A 26,075-nucleotide genomic window follows, 5' to 3' on the forward strand; every position below is an offset into this window, starting at 1 on the left:
GTAGAGCCCAGGCAGTATTACATCTAAGACTGCAAGAGACATATGTTGAAGCAACTAAATACTACCTCAAGAAATATAACTGTAAGTTACATTAAGCATTAAGCAGTAAGCATATATTAAATATAGTTTGACATCACTGCTGTCTTCTTCTCCAAAGGGCATTTGTAAATGATGTTAGAAACTTCCTAGCCATAAAAACAAAACAAAACAAAAAAAAAACACACTCTATTCCTCATTATTTTTTTGACCACATTATGTAATTTCATGTAGGTAAGTGTTCAAACATTTATCTTTATTCTTCTATGACAAACGTTAATAGCATCTCATCTGATACTGAGAATGGACTTGTTGTAAACTGTATTATATAGTAACATAATGGATATAGAAATTTTACATAATATTATGAACACTGAAATGCAAGTATTTTATGAAGTTATCTGTGAGATAACTATATGATTATGATGAGACACAATTTTTTTTTTTTTTTATGTAAATACATTTTGCTGTTAAAGCTCATAGAATGATCACCACGTGCCTATAATTCTTAAAATGAATGCAATCTGCTCAGGAAGACATCATCTCTTCCCAGAAAACATGCGATAAGTACAGATTTGAAAGACAATATCATTTTTTCTGGTCTATAAAACAAACTGATACCTGTTTTGTGAGACTGAAAGCATAACAATCAAAAAAGCTTCAAGTACACAAATCCTTGTGAAGGAAGGCAAGTTATCTTCACAAGGTCAGGTTTGTGACATTTGAGAAAGGAAACAAGCTGACCTAGCAGAGCACTAAAGCCTGTTAAGACTTCATGAGAGATGTATTCAATCTATCTCTAAAAGGTATCTAACTACCCTTGTAGTCCTGGTTTCAATCTTTGCAGAGGCTTTATGTAGAAGGTGGCAGGTATCTAAGGTGTCTACATAGATTGCCTTGGGTTTTCTTGTTTTTGGGGGGGGTTGCTTTTTTAGATATGAAATATCTAAACTGCTTATTCTTCCTTACATGCTGTCTGAAAGACAGCACTGTCTTTCAAATATTTTTTCAGTTAATACATTCCCTCAGAGTGAACTCCTGTGCCAAAACCAGACCTGCTGAACGTTTTCACATAGTATATAAGGCACAGCAGGACAGGGGTAAGCAGACTATGTGACTGTTGTCAGAGATGGCTGGTCAATACAGATTTGAAACTAGGACTGTGGATGGGGAGACAAAAGTTATGAATCAAAGACAACTGCATTATTATTGCTTCAGAAATTACCATCAGTCACCTGAAGCTCTGTAACTGAAAAGATACAAGCTCTTACCCTGTCCCAAATATACTTAACTCAAATTAGACCAAGTAGAAGGAAAAGCACAATCACGGTGGACATTTATTAATTTTCAAAAATTGTGGAAATTCTCATTTGCCTAGTTCTGCTGAGGCGGAACTTCTCCCAGAAACAATGAGGTATGACACCACTCTTAATATAAGTAAGATTTTCATATAAATAACATTTGTCAGCTTGGGAGTTAATCACTTTTTTTTTTTTTTTTTTTTTTTTTGCTGAGATCACCTCAGTCTAAAAACAATGCATAATGATAAATTAGATAAATTATTTTTTCAAAAATAATCAAACACACTTCCTTTACATTTACTTTCATGTGATAACATCCTTGTCATTTCATAACTTAATCTGCTTAATGTAGATGTGTTTTTTTTAAACCATTTCAATGCAAAATATGGTGACAGGGAGAGTATATCATCTTTATCGCATAATAAGAAGCAATTCAGTGTTCTTCACAATATAAAACCAGAAGCCATTACATGGTATCATTAAATAACAGAGAGAGGGAGTTTGTCCTTTTTCTACACAATTCATAGCCAAACTGTGCAAGTCATTACCATAGGGCAGCTATGAATAATAAAAATATAGGTAAATTCTATTTTAAAAAAAATCTCAAGGAAGAAAAAAAAAACTCACGAAGGATCAAATTTCCCAAGACCATGGAGCAGACAAAAACAACGTCTATCTCAGGAAAAACCTAAAACAGGAATCTGATAATATAAACAGGTGAGAATCTCACTATGTTTTCGCTTGGTTCTTTGCTCTTCCTCTAAGTTTTACCAGAGCAAATATACTTAAGATCCTGCACATCTATGAAAACAATTTTTTAAAAGTTTAGCAGCCTTTTTTGTTTGTAATATTTAATATAATAGGTATAGATACATACATATTCGAGATCATATAATCTAAATCCAGTTGAGAAAAAATGCATGCTGAAATGAAATACAACAGGTACAAGTAATTGACCACCATGAAAACTATGACTGTTTAAGTTTTAAATGAATGAACTGATCCAGAGAATTATAGTTGCCGGTTCCAACAAATATAAATATAAATGATCCTTAATTAAGAGAGAATAAAATGCAATAGTCTTGCTTTGTTTCAACCTCTCTACTACCCATATTAAAAATCCCAACTGTAGTAATAAGAATGTTCTTCTGCTTCATATATTAAATCAAACCCCTAGAAGCAGTGACAAGCAATAAAATATGGGGAAAAAAAATTGGCATAAACAAGTGGAAGAAACATTTTTCTGTGCCTAATGTGATCATGATAATCTGTTCCCCTACCATTTAGTAACTAAACAACAGTCTCATTAATGGATTTTAATATATTTTTAGACAGCTTTGTTCTTTTGATCTCTCTTCCTAACTTTTAATTCTCTTTACCACTTCCACGAGGAATACTCAGACAAAGAGATCTCTGAACTGTCTAATGTTTTTGTTTGATTGTTTGTTTTTAATAGCTGTTTCTACAATAAAGCATTATTTCTAGTACATACCAATATTTTCTACCATGGTAGTGACCAATGTTCAGGAACTCTAAAGAGCCATTAAACCTTTAAGCTGTAACAGTTGAAAATATGATATACTGAAAGACACTTCTGAATGGTTTCATTACTTTTTTGTGTCATGGAGTAACTTGCGGAACCCATTCCAAGGTGACATTACATTAAGCAGATGGAAATCTGTGTTAATACATTTAAAGCTTTCCATCTTTTCCAATCTTGCCAACTTACAGAAGTAGCATAACCAGTACTGTCTTTGCACTTAAACATGCAATTGGTAGAAACAAACAAAAAAACAGAGACTTAACATGTCCTCTGGAAATGAACCTACATTCCTCACTTCTACATTTAGCAGAACCATACCTAGTCTGCAATCTTTTTTTTTTTTTTTAAGGAAAAAAAAAAAAAGCTTTTTTATTTTTACAGGCATAAACCGGAAAAATAAAAAAATTCAACTGGATGCAAGGAACAGGTTTTTTCTCATGAGGACAGTCAGGCAGTGAAGCAGGTTGGCCAGAGAGGTTGTGCAATTCCCCAGGTTGTGCCCAGGAGATTTTCAAGTTCTGACTGGGGAAGACCCTGAGCAACCTAGTCTGATCCCATAACTGAGTGTGCGTTGTGCCTGAGGGTTAACTAGAAGCCTCCTGAGGTCTCTTTCAGCTGTAATTCTCCTATACTAAGTCAATTTCTGGTATAAAACAGCAAAATGAGGTGTTGCAGCTTCTGAATAAATGTGTGTTACTAACGATTCATTTCACTTTCACAATACAAACTGAAGAGTTAGCTTTCATTACGTATCTATTATACCCATTCCACAAAATACTGTCTAATTCCTAAAGCATTATGCTAAATGCAGACGAGTACTTCAGTTATTTAGAAATCTTATGTCCAATGCAGCCCCTTAGCCTCTAGTCATTTATACAGTTCTGAAAGTTTTTGTCTTTTAACGTAAAAAAGGCAAACATCTGATATAACCCAACAAAATATGTGCACTGCCTTAGTTACTGAGTTTAATCTTTCTACTACAAAGTTTTCTTTATGTTGCAACTTTTAACAAATTAAAAAGCATTTTATTTTGAAGCATGTTTTTCAGACACAAAAATCAGCACTGGCAATGTTTTGGTCACCAATATGTGCCATTCAAACAGACAGCAGGAATAAAGCCCACAGAGCAGCTGTATTTTTTAATCAGAATACTGTTTACTGCCAGTTTTATATGATCTTTTTTTTTTAACGATAGGTATTTATAGCAAAAAGGATCTGAGTTTAGGCAATGATAGTTTCAAACAGATACAGAGGGAAAAAAAAAAAAAAAGAAAAAAAAAAAAAAAGAAGAAAACTCACACTGATGAACTCCTTCTAATTGGCATTCTGCTCATCCTGTGTACAAAGCAGAGTGTTTAAAATATTTAACAGAAAAGTAAAGTTCAGCACTGTTCTAAGAGTATCCTGAGGGGAATAACCAGCAAAATGTAAGACACCATTCCACAACTGAAGAACATTTCCTCTCGAAGAGAATACAATCCTACCATAAAGCACAACAATTTGATAATTCTTCTGTTAATTCAAATATGCTAAGTATATTGATTCTTTTTTTTTTTTTTCTTCCTCCTCAGTTTCATTAAAAAGTGCTTCCACAGAAGCTCTCATGAAAACATGAGTTAAAAAATATAATGGAAAACATGATTAATAAATAAACTTCTTAGACTCCAGTTTGACACATAATTTGTACAAACTGCTCCTTTTCTCTCCATTTTCTAGCACCTTTCGGCTTTTTATGTTGGAAATTATTTATATGAATACTAGCTTACCAGGATGTTCCTTTGTATTTCAGGTCAGTGACCTGGCTAAACAAAGAAAAGTAAGTACAAGTTGTTCTAGGCTAGATGGTAGCAGGCTTCTACAGAGGCTTCCTTAATAAAGCTAAGGAAAAGCAGGATGCAGTTTGTAACATCTCCCACAGCAGAATAATGCACTAAAAGCACCATATATCTTTATTCAAAATAAAGACAGTACGGTCTCAGGCATGGGCCAAAATCTAGTTGAAAAGGGAAAGAAATGAGAGGTATGCTCAAAAAACAGACAGAAATCAGTAAGAAAGGAAAGATGATATTCATCCTAGAATCCTACTGCCAAAGTCTTCACCAGCTGAAGATGTGAGATCATATTCAAACAAACCCAAAACACCTACATCTTGGTTTCTTTATGGAGGATGAAAGCATAACACAGCAAGCCATTATGTAAGTAAAATAAAATACCACCTAATATCAGCTCTGAGAGGTGGGGTTTTTTTAGAGAGCACTTATAAATTTCTCTTTGAAACATTACTTACAATCCTAATTGTATTTAGAATTGTTTAAAAAACGTATTACTTTCAAAAAATTTATGGATCTTCTCCCTCTCTTATCCTTGTTGAATTAAGATTTGGTTATATATTTTTTAAGATATTCTTTACAAATACATCATATTATTTCAACAGGCTTTACTTGTTTAATTTATGTGAAATAATTTTAGTCTGCATTTTTTCTTTTTCTTTTTAGTCTGTTTTTCACTGTTACTTTCACAAACCATACAATAACAAACAATATGTTATTGGTGGTACCCAATATTATAATTCCATCTATTTTTTATGTTTCAGTTTCAGGCATAGCTAACATAGTATTAGCATATATTAGCACTGACCTTAACAATTTCCTCTTAACATTGTTTGAAGTTAACTAGGCTAATTGTTACCTCAGAATCTCATATAACTACTAGACAAAGTCTATAAGATTGCCTTGGACAAGTGCTAACTTGTTCCAAAGGAGTATGTTGTGGTTTAGCTGCCCTGGCCAGCAGCTGCTCCACTCTGAATCACAGAATCACAGAACTGTAGGGGTTGGAAGGGACCTTAAAAGATCATCGGGTCCAACCCCCCTGCCAAAGCAGGTTCCTCAGAGCAGGCTGCCCAGGTAGGCGTCCAGACAGTCTCCAGAGAAGGAGACTCCACAACCTCCCTAGGCAGCCTGTTCCAATACTCCGTCACCCTCACCATGAAGAAGTTCTTTTGCATGTCAGTGCAGAACTTCCTGTGCTCTAACTTGCAGTCATTGTCCCTTGTCCTATCCCCACAAACCACTGAGAAGAGGTTGGCTACATCCTTCTGTCCCCTACCCCTCAGATAGTTACATACCCTGAGGAGATCCCCTCTCAGTCTTCTCTTCTCCAGGATGAACAGGCCCAGCTCTCTCAGCCTTTCTTCATAGGGAAGATGCTCCAGGCCCCGTATCATCTTTGTGGCCCTCCGCTGGACTCTTTCCAGGAGATTCCTGTCTTTCTTGTACTGGGGAGCCCAGAACTGGACACTGTACTCCAGGTGAGGCCTGCCCAGGGCAGAGTAGAGGGGGAGGATCACCTCCCTTGACCTGCTGACCACACTCCTTTTAATGCACGCTAGGATACCATTAGCCCTCTTGGCCACAAGGGCACAGTGCTGGCTCATGGTCAACCTGTCGTCCACCAGGACCCCCAGGTCCTTTTTGTCAGAGCTCCTCTCCAGCAGGTCATCCCCCAGCCTGTACTGATACATGCGGTTGTTCCTTCCCAGGTGCAGGACTCTACACTTGCTCTTGTTAAGCCTCCTTTGGTTTCTTCCTGCCCATCTCTCCAGCCGGTCCTAGTCTCACTGAATGGCAACACAGCCTTCTGGCATGTCAGCCACTCCTCCCAGCTTTGTATCATCAGCGTACTTGCTGAGGGCAGACACTATTCCCTCATCAAGGTCGTCGATGAAGATGTTGAACAAGACCAGACCCAGCACCGACCCCTGGGCAACACCGCTAGTCGCAGGCCTTCAGCTAGACTCTTCTCCACCAATCACCACCCTCTGAGCTTGGCCAGTCAGCCAATTCTCAACCCACCTTGCCGTCCACTCATCTATCCCACACTTTCTCAGCTTTGCTAGTAGGATGTTATGGGAGACAGTATCGAAAGCCTTGCTAAAGTCAAGGTAGATGACATCCACCGCTCTCCCCCCATCTACCCAGCTGGTGATGCCATCATAGAAGGCAACGAGGTTGGTCGAGCACGACTTCACCTTGGTGAATACATGCTGACTACTCCTCATAACCTTCTTCTTTTCCAATTTCTTGGAAATGGCATCCAGAACAACCTGCTCCAATACCTTTCCAGGGACAGAGGTGAGACTGACTGGCCTGTAGTTTCCTGGATCCTCCTTCCTGCCCTTCTTGAAGATCAGAGTGACATTGGCTATCCTCCAGTCTTCAGGCACCTCACCCATTCCTCAGGACCTTTCAAAGATGATAGAGAGCGGTTCGGTGATCACATCTGCCAGCTCCCTTAGCACACGTGGATGCATCCCATCGGGACCCATGGATTTGTGTGTGTTGAGCCCACTCAGACACTCCCAAAACACTCCCACATCCACCAGGTGGGAGCCCTCCATTTCCCAGGCCCTTTGTCCTATTGCCAGGGGCAAGGAGTTCCGGGGGAGTGTCCTTGAAGCAAAGACTGAAGCAAAGAAAGCATTCAGTATCTCTGCCTTCTCAGCGTCTCCCATGACCAGGGCACCCCCCTCATTCAGCAGGGGACCCACATTATCCCTAGTCTTCCTCTTACTGTTTACATACTTGAAAAAACCCTTCTTATTATCTTTTACCTCTTTCGCAACCTTCATCTCTAGGTGGGCTTTAGCCTTCCTCGTCGCGTCCCTGCAGGCCCTGAAAACACATCTATACTCCTCCCAAGAGGACAGGCCAGGCCCTTTTTCCACATTTCATAGACCTTCCTCTTCCTTTTGATCTTATTGATGAACTCCTTGCTCATCCACACGGGTTTCCTGCCCCCCTTCCCCAATTTCCTATTCTTCAGGATGCACTGATCCTGAGCATGGAAGAAGTGCTGCTTAAATGTAGCCCAGCTCTCACAAGCACCCTTGCCTTCTAGCAGAGATACTTCCAAGCAGATCCCGGAAGAGGTCAAAGTTGGCTCTTCGAAAGTCCAGGGCATTAGCAATCCAGTAGCAATCCTGCTTTTAGCCTTACTTCCTTTGCCCAGTTCCATCTGGAACTCCACCATCTCATGGTCGCTCCATCCCAAGCTGCCTCCAACCTTCACATCCCTAACAAGGCCATCCCTGTTGGTAAGAACAAGGTCCAGGAGCACCCCCTGCCTCGTCGGCTCCTCCACCACCTGCATCAGAAAATTGTCCTCAATGCATTGTAGGAACTGTTTGGGCTGCTCGTGCCTAGCCAAGTTGCTTACCCAGAAGATGTCTGAGTAATTGAATTCCCCCATGAGGATCAGCACTCGTGATCGTGAGGCTACTAGCAGCTGCTCGTAGAAGGCCTCATCGACTTCCTCCTCCTGATCTGGAGATCTGTAGTAGACCCCCACCACCATGTCTCCCATACCAGCTCACCCCTTAATTCTTACCCACAAGCTCTCCACTTGTCCTTCACCCTCCCCCGAATGTCCCCCCTTTCTCCCTCTTTACCCCAAATTTACTGTTCAGCACAATGCCAAGTGGCGTGGGACATCCTTTTGAGCAGCCAGGGCCAGCTGTCCTGGCTGTGTCCCCTCCCAGCTCCCGGTGCACCCCCAGCCTCCTCGCTGGCAGGGCAGCACCAGGAGCTGGGACGTCCTCGGCTCTGTGCAAGCACTGCTCTGCCCCAACTGAAACATCAGTGGGTTATCAGCATTATTCTCATCCTAAATCCAAAGCACAGTATCGTGTGAGTCTCTATGAAGAAAATAAACTCTGTCCCAGTCAAAACCATGGCAGTGTATAACATTAAAGAGCCTAAACTCCTATTGCAAAAATGGAATAGAGAAGGTATAAGAGTTCTCAGTGGAAGCCAAACTTTAAAGATTTTGATAAACACTATAGTCATATGGGTGAGAAAAGTTTAGAAGTCACCTTCCATGCTTCAACAACAGCAATTAATGTGCTTTCTTATGCTAAAGCACTGAACGAAGCAATGAAAGATTGTTGTGGATGTGAAATGCAACAGAGACTATAGAAATACTTTATTAAGTAATTACCCTTATTAATCCAGTTCATTGGCAGTGTCAGAATCAAGTATTTTCAAGTTAAAATAGGAAAGATTTTACAGCCTTGGGAATAATGCCCATTTTGATTTGCCTTTGCTCTGAATAGCAGAGTACCTTGAATCTCCAGTGACTAAGTGTGGTGTGACAAATGGGCTTAAGACTTTTATCTTCTGCTTAATGGAAAAGATTTTGGACAACCTGTAATAAGACAATGTTAATTCTTCTTGCAGATGGGTATTTGAACAGTTCTCAGTATTCTCTTGAAAACCAGCTCTCTTCCTATCATAGCACCTCAGGTTGCCCAGTCTTGCAAAGACAGCCTAGGACTTGTACAGAGTTTGTGACTGAATTCCATGTGGACTGAAAGATCTGTTTAGTCTCAAATGATTTTATTTTTGCTAAATATATATGATAGCCATTATATTCTGGAAAATATGATAATATTTTTATTTTAAAAAATGCAATATTAAATATTGCATGTAAAATAATTATTAAGAATAAATTTGCAATGATTAAGAGGGATAATAATAATTATCATTATATATTATATAATTATATATTTATAATGATAAATATAGAATAAAAATTGCATAATTTATATATATTATATATTTTGCATAATTAAAAAATGCTTAAAAGGGAAAACTGGGAAAAAAAAAACTGATATATTAACGAAACAGATATTTTACGTATACAGAAAATTTATCACATTTGTTTAGCCTCAGCCACTTCAACCACTTTCTACACTTGCACAATCCAAACCATTCATTTCCCAGTCATCACAGCTCAATAAATAAACACAACAGTCTTTTAATTCTTAGTCATAAGGAATCCTCATTCTTCTTCATGTCAACAAAGAACAAAATATCATAAATCTATACTGTCCTTTTTATGCAAACTGAATGTAGTGGCCTGGATGATCAAAGAAAGTCTTGTACCACTCAGAAAGTTGTAGTACTACTGATGTAAGTACTAGATTCTTGCCAGTACATGTCTGTAAGTGGGGATACTCAGCAAAGGATTACTTCTGCTTTGCTTTCCAAGACTTCACATTTATCCTGTCTAGAAGGCAGTTCAGTGTAAAAAACTTAATTGTAGATGGGTGTAGCATTTTCTTTATCTAGTCATACATGGTTTATTAGATAGTATAAAATAGCACTGGAATTAAATGAAATGTAGAAGACAGCCTTGCAAAAAGATACTGAAAAAAAAATAAATCAGGAATGATAAGAATCAAAATGGAGATCAAGCTGAAACCTTCTATAGCAAAGCTATCTGAGCCAAACTAATTTTAAATAACTAGTAGGAGAAGTTTCTATTAGCAACATTTTGTTGCCTTGTATATAAAATAAACAAAATTTTATATTAGTGACAAGATAACAAAAGGCAGATTAAAGCAAAGGTTCCCATCTGCAAATACTTTAAGACATTCTTCATGGCTTAGTCCATCATCTCAGATGTGCTTGGTATTCTCTCCTACCAGAACGGTCATCTGACAATAACCTTTCCTGGCTTATTCAAAGCTTCAAATATTAACTTCATATTCTTTCTGATTGCACTTGTTGCATAGCACCACTGTAAGCGTACTACATGTTCTGAATGAAACCGTGGAGAAGCTTCCATCTGACTAACTACAAAACAGCATAGGAAGTGGCATTCTTGGATGAAATGATCCCAAGCAAATATATTCTTGCTTGCCATTAGATTTAGTTTTACAAATAATGTAAACCTTTAAAAAATTTGTATATTCAGAGAGGTTTGATGCCAAAAGGAGGAAAGTAGAGAACACTTTTTTGTGCTAAAATAAGAATTATTTTGTCTAAGTAACAATTATGCTTTACAGATGTCAAGCAGAAAGGCTTACATTGCTTCTGCAGTTTGTATTTGATTTAGGTAAATACCTGATGTAAGTAAAAAGCTAAGTAATGGAAGAAAATAGCCTTATTTCTATTATATGAAAATCATCATAAAACATGCTGTTAAAATGTTAACCCTTTTGAAATGAAGCAGCATTCTTGCATTCATAAGAACAAGTGAATATAGAAAACATCTGTATTAATATAACATAAGCAAGCATATTTGTGTGTACATTTTATCCCATACCTCTCTTTACAGTGCAGTTTTACATTGCCTTTAAGCTTTGACCTTCAACCAAATTCAGATTAAAAAAATATCACTGATCATTCAATGGAACAAATCCATCTATAAAGGCGTACAACATTAAAGTTAAGAAATAAATCCTAAACTTTTCCATTTTCAGAAACAAATTAAAGCCTTTCTTCTTTTCCAACTCCTACTGGAGTTACTGTAATAATGTAAACAGGAAAGAAACATTAAAACTTCTTTGCATTGTTATAAAGCTGCTACTTAATACATTATGAACTCTTCCACACTCATGCACACGTTTGATTCTTTTCCCCCTTGACGCCAAAATAGATACAGCTAGTTACAGACCCAAATTTTACAGATAATTATGATATTACTTAATGACATTAATAGTAATCTCTAACCAGTTTAAAATAATTGGGAAAAATAACCTTATACATGTATTATATTATTATAATTACCAAACTACAAATACTTGTAAAACATCAACACTTTAAAACAAATTCAATTGAACAACAGGATAACTATCATCAGAAAAAGTTACTTTGCACAAACAAGATGTCATGCCTGGATAATTTATCCCATACCTGGATACTGACAGAAAAGGATCGTGTATTTATATATAAAACCTTTACCAATGTTTTAATTCTGATGTCACAGGCCTATTCCCTCTGCTTAAGATTCAGTTCAGAATTGTTTGTGGCACTGACTCTTAGCTTTTGATAAGGTGTTCAGCTTGGAACACTTCTTGTGGTTAGGTTCAGGTATATCATTTTTCCTCTTTTGATGTTACTATAGAGAAAGCATCCAATCAAATCTCGTATTTCTCCCAGTGTGTAAATAACAACCATAGGAAAGTTAGCAGTCTGGACTTCTTTTGTGTGGTCATGACTAACTATTTATTTTGGATTTCACTCACAAGTTGTTTTTTTTTTTTTTTTTTTTTTTATACAGATACATGATTTTTAAGGGGTCTATTAAACATATACAATTATTTACACTTTTTCTTTTAAAATTAAGACTGTGAAATGCAGACAGACATCTTATTTTATGTGAAAATGGAGTTTCAGACGTAAAATACAAGACTTACAGAATTTCAGCTTTTACCATAAGTAGAATTGCACAACATGCCTTTGGCATGACAACAGTGTTCATCATCTGCTTCCTAGGTTTCTTCATATAAACAGTTAAATATTAGGCAAGGTAAATGTCTAATCATTTTGTATGGAAATGGGAGAGATATAAGATACATAAAAATGTATCAAAAGAAGCCCTGAATATGAAGCTGTATAAGGCTTACAATTCTAAGTTCTTGAATGTTTTCCAAAGTACAGTCCATTGTAACAAGTAGCTAGGTTTTTGTTGTTGTTGTTTTTCAAATTGCAGGTGCGAGATGTAGAGTTCAAGATCCTAAACAAACCTTAAAATTAACCGTAACTACATTAAAAAAAAAAAAAAATCACGTGGAAAAACAGCTATATAATACTAATATATTCTTGTTGTTCACATTCTGAAAATGTTAGCTTAATCACAGAGGAAAGTAAATAAAATGTTGATAGCTGTTTTTTTCCATGTATATCAATTCATAGCCAGTCCAGTCCTACAGTAATATGGTTTTAATTAACCTCAATCAACCAGATTAGTTTACCTGTGCACTTGTCTATGTGAAATGAATATAAATATTACAATAGTACCTACGCATTTAAATCATAAAGCTCATCAACTTCTGTTGGCAAGGTGAAAGATAAAAGCCATAGAAGGTCCTTCCCTGCCTCTGTCACTAATGATAAACAGCATTAACTGCTTCTGCAGACACTAATGCTGCTATCTTGGGAACACAGGCAGCCACCATGAGAACTTTACAGCTTCACTAATCATACTCTTGTTTGTCACAGAACACCAAATAAAATCTCAACAAGAAAAGGCAATACATATTAACAGCTATGAACAATGGAAGGTCACATTAATATGTAGATCTTTAAATACAAGATGCTTTCTTCATTAACTAAATAACTTGTTCATTATTACAGTGTGTCAAGGGGGCGTAAGGGAGAAAATGTATTAAAAAAAAACCAGCACGATTGAGAGCTTCAATATATTATCTACTCAACATTTCATATTTACAGAATAAGGAATTTTGTTTGTTCTAGTTTTAGTTCAAGGTTGATAGATGCTTATTTTCATCTATTTTATAACCTATTTATGTTGTCCAGCTTTTGCTTTACCTAAAAAGTGATGGGTGAAGTTTGTATTCAGTCTGCATTTAACTTTTTGTTGTTGTTGTTCCCAAAGTTTTGTTTGTTTGTTTTTCTCATAATTGGAAAGAGTATTATACACATATTTTTGATCACAGAGCCACAATGATGGTTTCCACTTTTGCTTTCAAGAACCATATGAAGTTTTCCCTACTATACATTGTCCACTACTCCTTCAAAAAACAGTGTTAGGTAGACTTGAGTTGCCACCATCATCTCAGTGTGTATATTGACATAAGTATAGCTCTTGCAATCATCTACATCAACAATATTTTTATAATGCAAAAGCTTGTTGAGGAATTAGCAGGAAGAAAAGGAACTGAGAATGCCTGAGCTCTACTCACTCTCATATTTTGCTATCTGTAATCCAAATATATTGTTTATACCCAGCTGGTCCAAAGGCTTTATAGCTGCATTTTTTCCCTTTGATTCTCTTGAGCCCCTGCCTATACCTTGGCAAGCTCTTGCAGCCTTCCCTTCCCTCAACAGCAAGCACAGGGCTTTCTCCTCCATACCAACCACTGGGCTACACCTCCGTGTGATGTCACACATTCTTCTGAGAATCAGAAAACCAGGGTAAGATTAACACAACCAGATACTTTACCATGGAGAAGCAGCAAAGGCAGTTTCCAAAAGCATTTGTGAAGCATACTAGACAGTATGTTTACCATGTTTAGTCTTTGCAGAGTGTAGGAACCTGAGGGCCTCACATTGCAGTGCTCCCTTGCGCAGGACCTGTGCCCTCCCTTCTGCTGTAGTACTAGCCTGGGCCCAAACACTGTTCACAACAACCAAAGGATCACTCTCGCCAGCACTACATTTACACGATCTTTCTTGTACACAAGCACTGAAGATAAAATGAGACTATCAGAAGGTAGTGGCCTGTGAAGGGCAAAACAGCCCTTCCATCACAGCTCAACAACACTCTCAGATATACAACTCAAGACTCAAGTGCATGGGAGAAATCTGAACATTAACAGTATTCAAGACATGTGGTTAAAATGAGAAATGGTATTTTAATAATCACTTTAATATCATACTAAAGAGTCAGAATTCTTAAAATGCAAATATATTTAGTGATATATTCAAATTGATCTTCAGTTGGATGATTCTTTAATATGTATTACTTCACTCAGAATAAATTAATTCTATTTTTACGTATTGTACTGTAAATAAGTGATCTTTTTGTACTTAAAGGCTTAATATATTTTAAAATAATACTTAAACTTTTAAATTATTTGTTACTAATTTGTTTTTGGCAAGCAGGAAATACAAGACAACCTTGATAGTAGTGGTACAAATTGGTCACATATTTAAAGCTTTGAAAATGAAGCATGCCCAGTTCCACCAACACAACAGATTGCTAGTGAGATGCAGAATTTCAAGGATCTGAACTAGAAAACGTACACATTTTGTGTGTGAATCAGAAATTAAAATTGATAACTTGTAACAGAAATTCTACAGAGGAGTAAGACAAGCAATAGCTGGAATTTATTATGAGACCAGGCTTGTGTACAAAATAAGCTGAAAACATATTCAGAGTATGAGCTTCATATTTATTTCACCTAAACTTGTTTTAATTTCTTTCAGAGTGCAAGTCCTACTAGCAGCTTTAAAAACGAATACAATATTTATGCTTGTGGAAACTGCTTTAATGAACTAAAAAACAAAACAAAACAAACAAACAAAAAAACATAATTTTAAGAAATACCTATGGAATAATATATTAGCTACAGTATAATGAATTTATTCAGCAGGCTGTTTTAGAGCTATCCTCAAGATTTTCATACTTATGTAAAAAGCACTAGAGCATCATTATATAAGCTTCATTAAATCAACACCAAAAAGTAAGACCCTCATATATGTATATATTGTCCTACCGCATCTAAAAGACACAAAGAGTATCTTCAAAAGTCATTAACATTTCTTTTGTGATATTATAGTGATGTTTTTTGCTACATTGCTATACATGCACTTACAATTCTTATCCTCTAGACTGCTGAATTCCTAAGTTACAGCATCACTTCTCAAGAGGTAACGGGTTCCTCTAGAATAGGCTTAATCGAAAATGCAGATAAATTAGTACCCATTCAAACAGAATTTATAGAGACAGGTTCTGATCTTTAACCTCCACCTGTTTACACAGATTATTAAATTAAAGTACAAGAGTAAGCTACTTTACTCCACTGGAAATGTAACTGAAATCAAACTTCTAGGTAAATTTTTGCAAGATTAAATTTCTAGTGTACTTCTTTCTCTGTCTTTGCTATTGTCTGTTAGCTATTGATTTCAAAAGTATCTTCCAGACAGCAGTTGAAGATTCTTCCTGTAAATTTTCACTGCTTCTGGCATAGTGGCAGTGGAACTGCTGACCATGGAACAGTTGCCTCAATAACTTTGTTCCTTCCTGCTGTGACGGTTTCTTCAGTCATGTAGCTTGATTAGGTTTGGTCTGAATCCTTCTGATGGCTCTTGATGTCATCGTACTACCTGGATGGTGGAGCCACTGAACCAGATCATTGGCAATAGAACACTGGAGTGGGACAGTTTCGAAAGTTGTCATAGTTCCTACTCTCAAGTAGGTGTTTGCTCATTTATTTTGGGGATTACTTCAGTTGTTTATCCAAATGGTAGGTCTGATCAGGTTTTCAGAGATAAAAATATTTTCAAAAATTATTTTCAGTTGGAAAACAATTAAAATAGGGTAAATATGTTATGACACAGTCTTCTTGAGAGGGGATCAGAAGAAGAAAATTACCCAAAACATGCTTCTGAAAGATAATATCAGGTTGAATGTTTGTCTTGATGTTATTTATTTATTTTTTTTTTAAGGCAGTCTTCCCAATCATAAGTACAGCAGGTGACATATATCTTGTGACTGTTGAAGGATGGTGCAAACTGCAAGCCTGATAAAAAGAGTTTTTATAATTATGAAAATTCACTGCTATTTGTCACGTTGGTCATTTCTACACTCTATATTCCGAACACAGCTTTGAAATGGATATAAATGATTTCTTGCAACCTGAGATGACTAAGAAGGATATGGTCCCTTGGAAAGGTGGTGAAATAAGTGCTTGTGTCTATCATAATGCCCAGTGGATCTGCAGTAGTAATACAGTAGGATCTATCACTCTTCAAAAATTCAGGCAAGTCATTCATTCATATGGAGCCATAGTATTATTTATGACACTTAGCAGATTTTTTTGCTAGAACTCACCTGAAACTACTTATACTTATACTGACTGCATGAATAAGAGTATTTACTGTGAGCACTCCTGCCGTGTCCAAGCTCATGAAATTTAGATCAAAAATCAGTGTAGGTTGAATTTCAAGGGCACAAGTTAGGCCCCACTGTATTCAGTATATGCAACTTTTTCAAGTATTTCTCTCTGTCATGGTAGTCAATTTGTTTTACTGTCCAATAACCATAACTGAGAAATATTTATAAAAGATATTAACAAGAAATTTATGTTCCACTCTGTTCCTTAGAAATTTTAGCCTTATGAAAAGCTAAAGTTCATGGACTTTTTTTTTCCCAAATTTATTTTCTTGAGTTTTGAATTTTGTTCTAATTTTTTTGTTTTTGTTTTGAATTTGTAAGCTTCCTCACCACATGTGAAGAGAGCAACAGGTTCTTCTAGAGGAATATTTGTAGCAAGTGCTTGATTTACCTAACTCAAACCCTAGAGGAATGAGGGTTCTCTCTCTGGCTCTCTCACTAAGAGCCAGAGAAGTCCTGAATAAGTTAGCCATTGTTAATGGTCTGCTGCTTACTCTCAAATAGAGGCACATGACCACTTTAACCTTCATCCATAATAGTGCCTTCTCCTTGCTTGAGAGATGAGTACTGTCTAAACCTATATTTTACAATCAAAAGTATTTGATCAAAACAAGCAAAATTTTGATTATTTAGGAAGTTTTTGCATTGTGTTTCTCTCTAGTCCTTTTTCCTCCAACATTGAGACCTACTCTTCCTTTATTCATGGTCAGACTGATGAAGTAATTGTTTCACTGAAAATCTTATGTTCTAGCAGAACAATAAGGTAGGTCAATAAGTTATTACACAAGCATATGTTTTCGTATGGATGCTTTTTGTGATTTCTTCTTAAAGCCAGAGAAGACTTTCCTATAAGGTTTATCCCTGCTGAATGGATTTGAATTGAAACAAGTTCTCAAGATAGTGACTTTAGTCTGGTTCCTTGATTGCATACTGTTATCTACTTGTATCTTCCATTTTGTCAAAAGTGTAGGTGTTTGTATTTTTTTTTTTCCCCTGTTATATCTGCTGTACCTCTGTGATAAGTTCTCTTATGTTTGTTTATCTTTTGATGAATGAGTTCTAAAAGTCTCTTGCTTGAAAGTCAAACAACAGTCATCTTTGAAAATGTCTTGTCTGAAATATAATTTTGGAATCCTGCTATTCTGCTGCAGTTTTGCTTTAAGTGATCTCACAAAAGAACCCAATGTCTATGTGAACAGCTAGCTGGATTAAATGCCTTTTTCTGAACCGTTTTTAGTATTAATATCTGTCATTTTGGGAAAAACAAACAAACAAACAAACATACCTGTGTGCTATGTTTATGAAGCATGAATTTACTCTTGGAAGTACATGTTTAGAAAGTATACATGTATTTAAGATCTTTAGACTTCATGAGAAGTAAAGAGAAAGGGAGAATAGTCATAAAATAATCTGGAGTATCTAACTTAGGCTCATCCTCAAGAATCTCCCTTTACTTTCTAGAGGGGTCTCTTGTGTGTTTGTTATAAAAGAGGTACGGGGAGGTTTATTTCTCTGGAAGAATCTTTAAATTGACACACCACTGGGCTGTGGCCCTTGCCATGGGATGTTGTAGGTGACAAAAATTTTATGTAAACTAAAAAAAAGGAAAAAAAAAAAAAAACAACAGCTGGGTTGGAGATTAAGAAAATCATTCAGGGAAATAAGATAGAAAGGTGGAAAGGTACCCACTCTAGCACAGGAGATCCTTGAACAACACCACCTTTCTGCAGGATACCAGAAAATTATGAGAAAAGCTTAATATTTGGCTTGTCCTGATCTCCTCCTAAATGCTAGATGCTCCTCCTAAAGCATCTTCCATTTGCTAATGATAGCTTGAGCCAGTTGATTCTATGTTCATAAAAAATAGTTCATATAATATGTTCATAAAATAGTAGTCACACTATTGTTTAAAATAGCTGAAACGCAGAAGTTTCTTTTCCAGAAAAAAAAAAAAAATCTGAATATGATTTTACGTAGATTTTAATTGGCTACATTCAAAAGTGATTCAATACAATAATTCACTCACACAGAGAAGTACAAATACTGAAAGAATGAAAGATACAGAGACTAAATAGCATGGCAGATTTTGCTAATGTAGCTGAGAGCTGCTTCGCTTTTCAGTTTTTAGTAGTCATATCTATAATATTGAAGTCCAATATTCTCATATGCTATATGAGAATTAGAAGGATAATGTTAGAAAGATATTAGGAGGATATTATAATATTAGAGGGATAATAGAATATGTGCCACTTTCTATAAAAATAGATGTTACCAATGCTATAATTATAATTCATATCAGGTAAATATATATGTACTAAGCAGGGATTACCAGAAAAAAATAGTGCATTTTAATTTTATTAATTTAAGATGCATGTGCTACATATCTCATAGCTGCACTTTCTTTCTTTCTTTCTTTCTTTCTTTCTTTCTTTCTTTCTTTCTTTCTTTCTTTCTTTCTTTCTTTCTTTCTTTCTTTCTTCCTTTCTTTCTTCCTTTCTTTCTTCCTTTCTTTCTTCCTTTCTTTCTTCCTTTCTTTCTTCCTTCCTTCCTCTTTAGAACAGCAAACAAACACAGGACTGTTTCTTCCAAGTGAAAGGATCACTTGGAGGTCTCAGATATTTTTCCCCTCCAGTACTATCATAAGTGATAAATTACAACAAATTGCAAACCTAACAAAACAACACTTTAAACTGTATTGTCATATTTATTATAAAATTCCTGGTTCATTGCATTTTGGCATTTTATACAACCGGTTCTGACAGTGATTAACATGGTTTGGGCTTCTGCTGTTTCACCCAAGAGAAATAAAACACCAAAATCTCTGCAGGTGTGTAATGGGCCAGGGATTCACAATCTGTTCTGTAAAGTCAGACTTCAAAGACTTCAAAAACAAAAATCCTAAAGCTGGCATTGCCTCTGTAATCATTTAAAGCTTTTTGCATATTTCAAGGAATCCTAATTTCAATGTTTTAATCACCATCGTTATTCAACATTTTTTCTCAGAGAATTTAACCAATTGCATGACAAATTCACCATTAACAAACAGCATGTAGTTTTGAGACTGAGTAACAGAGCAACCTAAATTAATAAGTTTTTATTTGAACTCAAAAGGGGGTTTCACTTATTTGAAGCACGCTGTATAACTTATCAGATGCATATGGGTAGGTAGAAATATACAGTAATTACAAAACAGCAATCAGACAGTTGCACCTGCAGTAAAAGAGCCTCAGGACAACAACCCTAATGGCTTCTGTGATTACCTGTCTAAAACTAACATGGAACTTACTGAAGATGTGTTAAAATTCAGACTATAATTTCATGTCCTTTACAATTGCAAAAAGAATTAAAGATGGTCCCTAAAACAATACATATTTCTAAAACTGATAATATAAAAACTGTCTTAAAGAAATTTAATTTTCTTACCTATTTTATGATTAAACCTTTCTAATAACAAGTGCAGAAGAGAATCACTATATATATATATATATATTTTTTTTTTTTTTTAATGTATTTCTTTGTAATCAATATGCTTGCTTGTACGAAGACTGTAAGAAATTTTTGCTCCCTTCCCAAGTGGTAATTTCCTCACTTATAAAACCTGAGTGACAACCTTAAAATATTTATCAGAATAGAATGTTTAATTCTAATACAACATAAATCATAAACCAGTGGAAGATGTTATAGCACTTTGCTAAATATTCTATCTAACTCACAGATCTAAACTGAAGATAAAATCATCCTTTTGAGCATTAAAGAAAAACAAACAAACAAACAAACAAACAAACAAAAACCACCAACAAATAACAACAAAAAAACAGTAGTAAAAGGCATAAGTCAAACAAATCTACCAAAGAGGAAGGTTACATAAGAGTGCTATACATTGAAGTACCATACAGTGTTGTGCATTATCCCCTCTAGATAAGGGTTAACTCACAGAAAGACTTCTAACTCACAGTTAGGTATCTTTTTAATTCTATAGCTCTTCATGATTTCAGGGAATTAGGTTAGAGAGAGTCATGAAGAATAGCTTCATTCCCTGTACCGTCCCAGCTCCTTGACATGGCTGAGTGCAATGGATTGTTGCCATGCTTCTCCTCTCTTTGCTTTATATCAGCCCTTAGAGATTGAGGAGGAGGTGAGACATGCAATTTGACAGACAGAAACAGAAGTCAGAGATGCTGAATTTCAAGTCTTAGAGGTTCGCATCAATTGTGAACTACTTTTTTGTTTGTTTGTTGGGGGGCGGTGATATGTTTATTAGTGGTTGTTGATGTTTGGGTATGGTTTTTTTTTTGGTGGCTTTGGTTTTTGGTTTTCTGCATAAAAGAACTTCAGAAAACTTGTACTACTACATTCAGAAAATGTACTACTAAGTCACCAAAAATACACAGTGGGAGGACGATGTTAAAAGGCATTCATTAAATCCTTACGTTTAATGATGAGTTTTTTCTTCCCTGCATGTACTTCATAGTGAAATTCTATACAACAGTCTGAGTATTATAAAAAAGATTTTAATACTTTCTTTCAGTCACATTACATTACTGAATCTGGACTCATTGACTCTAAATTAAGAATGAAAATTAGCTTAGAGAAAAAGTAGTTTTGTATCTTTTAAAGATTTTTTTTTTTCCAGTCTGGTAAAGGTACCAACAGCTTTAAGATTCCAATAAAATTCAAAGTACTCTCTTCCATTAATTAAAAAATAAAAAATAAAGGGCAACAGCTTGTTGTTTATTAGTAATTCCATATTAGGCAACAGCTTGCTGTTTATTAATAATTTAATATTTTAAATTTTTCTTTAAAATTCTAAAACACTTGTGCTCTGCGTAAGTTATCATATTGTCAGCCTGAGGGAAATTAAAAGATAGCCATGTAACAAAAGCAATTTCATTTGCTGTTCTTGGAGACCCACATACATTGCATCTAACTGTTGTAATTACACTCCATGCAAATACTTCATTAATACTAAGCAAATAATGCAGTTAAGATACATTACAAAACACTGCTGAAATAAAACTTCAAAGTCTGTAGCAAGAGACTGTAATATATAAAAAGCACCATAAAATAAATGATATAATACAAAAATAAACTAAAAGTCACACCCTACAGAAGGGCACTTAAGGAAATGTCATCTAGTAGAAAGGACCGTTTTTCAGTTCTTTGCAAAAAAGATTACATTCAGATGTCTTGTAATGTGACTTCAAGAAACTTGACATGGAAACTTAAGTCCTGATACCAGCCTTGCTATCAGTTAGATAGTATTTGGAAACATCATAGGTGTATGACATTCAAAAAGCACAGTTTCGGTGTATCATCATATACTGGTTCATTCCGATTGCTAACGCATAACACTCCTGGGAATGTTCCAGTAGGCATTAAGTGCCATTATTCTTGATGCTGAGGAATCATTGCTTCAGCAAACAATATATAATCACAACCATGTAGCGTGGCGTCCAGTGCACCTGTGTTTCAAAGCCTGGAGGCACACCATTAACAGCATACAAAATCAGAATGCACAAAGTTGCTGTGTGCCACCAAATGAGAGAAAAATTATAATTTAACACACACAAATAATAGAGAATCCAGGTGAAGTCTTCCTTCAGTATGTCCTGTATCTGCATAAAATCAACCTTGGAGAAGTAATTAATAGGTGGACAAAGTACCTCAGAAGTATGTTTTTTCAAATCTGGAGACCAGAAATAAACTACCAGAATTCATTTGAATATTCAAGTATTACAGATTCAAATATCAGAGAATGCAAAACATAACAAAAATGACAGTAATTTCCCCCCTGCTAAATAACAAAAGCTATATTATTAGCATCATTATCAGCTAAGCATGTGTTTGGTAAAATATTAATTTCCTTCTCTGGAGCTCAATAAGGTATAAGCATCAGCCATTCACAGAAGGTGTTTTTTTCATCATAAGGCATTCAACCAAAGATGATAACATTTTAGGTTTCCTTCTGCTACTCATATTCCAAAATTAGAAAATGAAAGGTGACCTTTGCAGGTTGGCTGTGTGTACAGTGGTTGTTGTTGTTTTGTTTTGTAGTTTTTGTTTTTGGGGGGGTTGTACTCTTCTGCTTCTAGGTTTCACTTTCTCTCTGACTTATCATAAGCATAGTGTGGAATAAGGATGTTAAACTTGCACTTTAATTCAAATGTAGTAATAAAGTATTACTGCATCTCCTTGATATGAAAGTTCAGTGATATTATTTCAGTAATTATTAATTCCTTGGCATACACCCAGAAGTATTTACACTGTCTATAAATTAATAAATTATGCAGCTGTCAGTTAGTTGAAGTCACTCTTTCCAATTTCTGTTAATAAACAATGTGGCTGTCATGTTAAACCAAAGGATTTCTACTAAAAAACTCAAATCCTTAAGGCAAAGAAAACATTAAACTATTAGCTATCAAATTTTAACAATACTAATCAATATTGTTAGCCAGAAGATACTTTGGCCTTACCTGGCACCAGCTTTCTCGAATAATTATTATAGCTCAAATAATTTATCTGCAATGCTTTGTTTTCATAGGAAATCAGAAGCCATGGAGAGAAGGAGATTCACTTAAAAAGATGCTTTTTTGCTATATATTCAACTATATATGTACAACATTGGATAAAGCAGAATTGATACTGCAGATCCAAACAACTGTTTGGATTCTTCCAAAGGGAAGAAAACCTCTTGGCTGATTATGAGCTATATCCTCCAAAGTTTCATTTTGAGGTGTATCTGTATATGTATTTGAATGTGTAGCTTCAAGAATCATCTTGATGCTTCACTAATAGAAAATACTTCCCGTGTTGAATTTGGGAATGCAAAATAAATGTAGCTTTCCCCAATGATACCTAATGTACTTTGTTTTGAGATACAAGTGCTAAATCCCATTTGCTACAAGCAATGAAATTATTTTGTAGCAAACAGAAATTTAAATCATTAGTCTGAATGTCCACAAGACACTGGGCTTAATTAAATCAAGATCTTGGGGTTACTATTTATCCCTGTTTCCTGAGGCTTAAAAATTTCATACCATGCAAAGCTGATTCAAGACTTCTAAGACATGTTTTTTTTCAAGTGAAGCAAGCAAACAAACAAACAATTAACATCAACAACAAAAACAGAAGTACTCAGTTTGAAAATAGAATAGTTCAAGTACTGAGTTTGATTTAATGAGGATAGTAACAAGAGATTTATTTTTCTTTGAAGTAATCACACTCTCTGGATAATTCTACAAAATGGCTGTTCCTGAATAAAACTAAGAGACTTCATTTTAAAACTAACCTTTGTAAAACTTGACTGTTTAAAAGTCCTCATGTAACACAGAGAGAAAACAACATTTCAGATGAGTTTTCTTACATATAGTATACAATTGACATAATTAGATCTATTACTGCATATCCTTGTGTTAAAGAGTTCTCTCTTACATATGGTATTCTCAGTTCATATGGTATTGACCCTAGTACCATTCACAAAATCTGGAAACCTGCCTTTCCAGATAATGATGACTACTGATGTGTAGCATCAATTGAAGACATTGAAGCACAATTGAAGACATACTATTTTTTCCTGGCATTTTGTTCTTCTGGTGGTTTTGAATTTTTAAAATATCTTAACCACAAGACAGATACATGAAACTCTAGCACAGGTAACTAGTTACTCTGATTATATGAGGATAGGGAATTTTCTCAGATAAAACAGCAGAATGTACAACTTGAAGTCATTCCATAAGGGAGCCTGAACAAACCACTGCTTGCCTAGTAGGTATGATATCTAACACCTTCTGTGCAGTACTAAAAGCAGCCTAGAGACTTCATGAGCAAAAGCTAAAAAAACAGGGGTTAGCTGAATTGTAAATGTTCAGACAAAAAAACAGCTGTGGTGACTCTCGCATATCCACATTTAGGTTCTGTCCATGACACTGTGTCAGCACAGCAGGTTTAATGAGAGTATGCCATGAACTCAGAAGATCTATCCTATATATCTCATCTGGAGGAGCTGACCTGAGGCTGCTGTAGCACTTCTGAAGCAATCTTTAATCTGACTCAGCAAGCATTCAGGATTTTCTCATGAATGTTTTTAGTAAGTCAAGAGCAGACATTCTAATGTAGCTTGACCTACAGGATATGAAAAAGAAAAAGAATAAACAAACAAAAAGGAAAACAAATAGTAGAGACGACCAACTAAAAAATTCATCCAAGACACGTTGAGTTTGGCCTTAAAAATTGCTCTGTGTTCTTTTTGATACACAGACCTAAGAGAAGAGAAGCATGAGCTAGAACATGCTATTTCTAAACCATCTAAGGCTGGAAGAAAATTGCAAAACTACTTCTTTGTTGAACAAAATAGCACCAATGCTTTAATTTTAGCAAGAGCCTCAGATGCACATGATTCATTTTTAGGAGATTAGCAGGCAGCCATAAGACTAAAATCATTATCTTGATTTTTTTTTCCAGTACTTCCACAAAGGTCTCATAGACAGAAAATGTTGAGATGAAACAGGGCTATAATCCATATTTCTTATTCAGTCTTTAACTTCTCGGAGTTTAGTCTGGCTTCTCTACAAGCTCCTACCTTGTACATATTTTCCTAACATGACTTGTATTTTCTACCTCAAAAAAATAATCATTAACAGTATGCATCATTAACAAGAATTCTTACAAAATATGGTGGTGTTATACAGAAAAAGAAGTTCAGCCACTGAACAATTCCCTCAAATTCCATCTATTGGTGTCCACAGCTGTGTTAGAGAATTGCAGACATACATAATTCTGGTAGAAAAACGTTAAAAGGACTTTTAAAGTTTGTTTATGCTCCAGTTCAAGTATCTGCCATTTCTACCTGCCAGCATAAGTCTCATGTTGTTTCATAGGTTACTTTTATATAGGTCTTATATTTATAAAATTATATAAAGAGTAACATTTAAGATGCAATAACACAACCAACTTGGGAAGCTCACTAAATAACACTGAGAATGCAGCAAAAAATAACCCTTTCTTCACTTCACCTAAGATTTTTTTTTCCCCCTCAAATAAACCACATTTCTAATGTTATAATATCTTTTCTATTATTTATCATTTATTTAAGTATTTTTCATGCTGTAAGTACCTTCTTTAATTGCATTAAAGATTGCCTGACCTATCAGAGACATGTAAATCCAGGATCTCAATTGCTCTAAGGAAAAACAAATGGACAGTTTTGCCTAGAAAAAAATTCCAATTCTTTGTAAAGGATATCATTTTTCCTATGACTAAAATTTCTCAGAAGAGATGCTAAAACATACAGTTCTAATAAATACAGCCATTGTCACTGGCTGCAGTTATACTGACACAAGTAACCATGATTTTAATTTTGTCCCAAACTGACTGAAAATTGCCAGTTAAATCTATCCTAATGTTGTATATATTATTATTATTATTTATTTATTTATTTCCTGACATACTAAAATGTAGTACTTTAGGGATTTGCTAACAGTGAAAAAACAGTGTGCATGTCTGGAATAAAATTCTTATTTGCAGGTATTTCATGGCCCATTCTCATTTAA

The 26,075-nt window shown here is 35.4% G+C and overlaps 1 protein-coding gene across 2 annotated transcripts in view; it reads right to left on the reverse strand.

Annotated features, from left to right (window-relative positions):
- The window catches only part of CADM2 (cell adhesion molecule 2), a 664,105-nt gene that overhangs the window by 433,884 nt on the left and 204,146 nt on the right, over window positions 1-26,075 (reverse strand). The gene's annotated exons all lie outside the window — the stretch shown is intronic.

This window comes from Aythya fuligula, chromosome 1 (genome assembly GCF_009819795.1).
Source record: "Aythya fuligula isolate bAytFul2 chromosome 1, bAytFul2.pri, whole genome shotgun sequence".
NCBI classification, from domain to species: Eukaryota; Metazoa; Chordata; class Aves; order Anseriformes; family Anatidae; genus Aythya; species Aythya fuligula.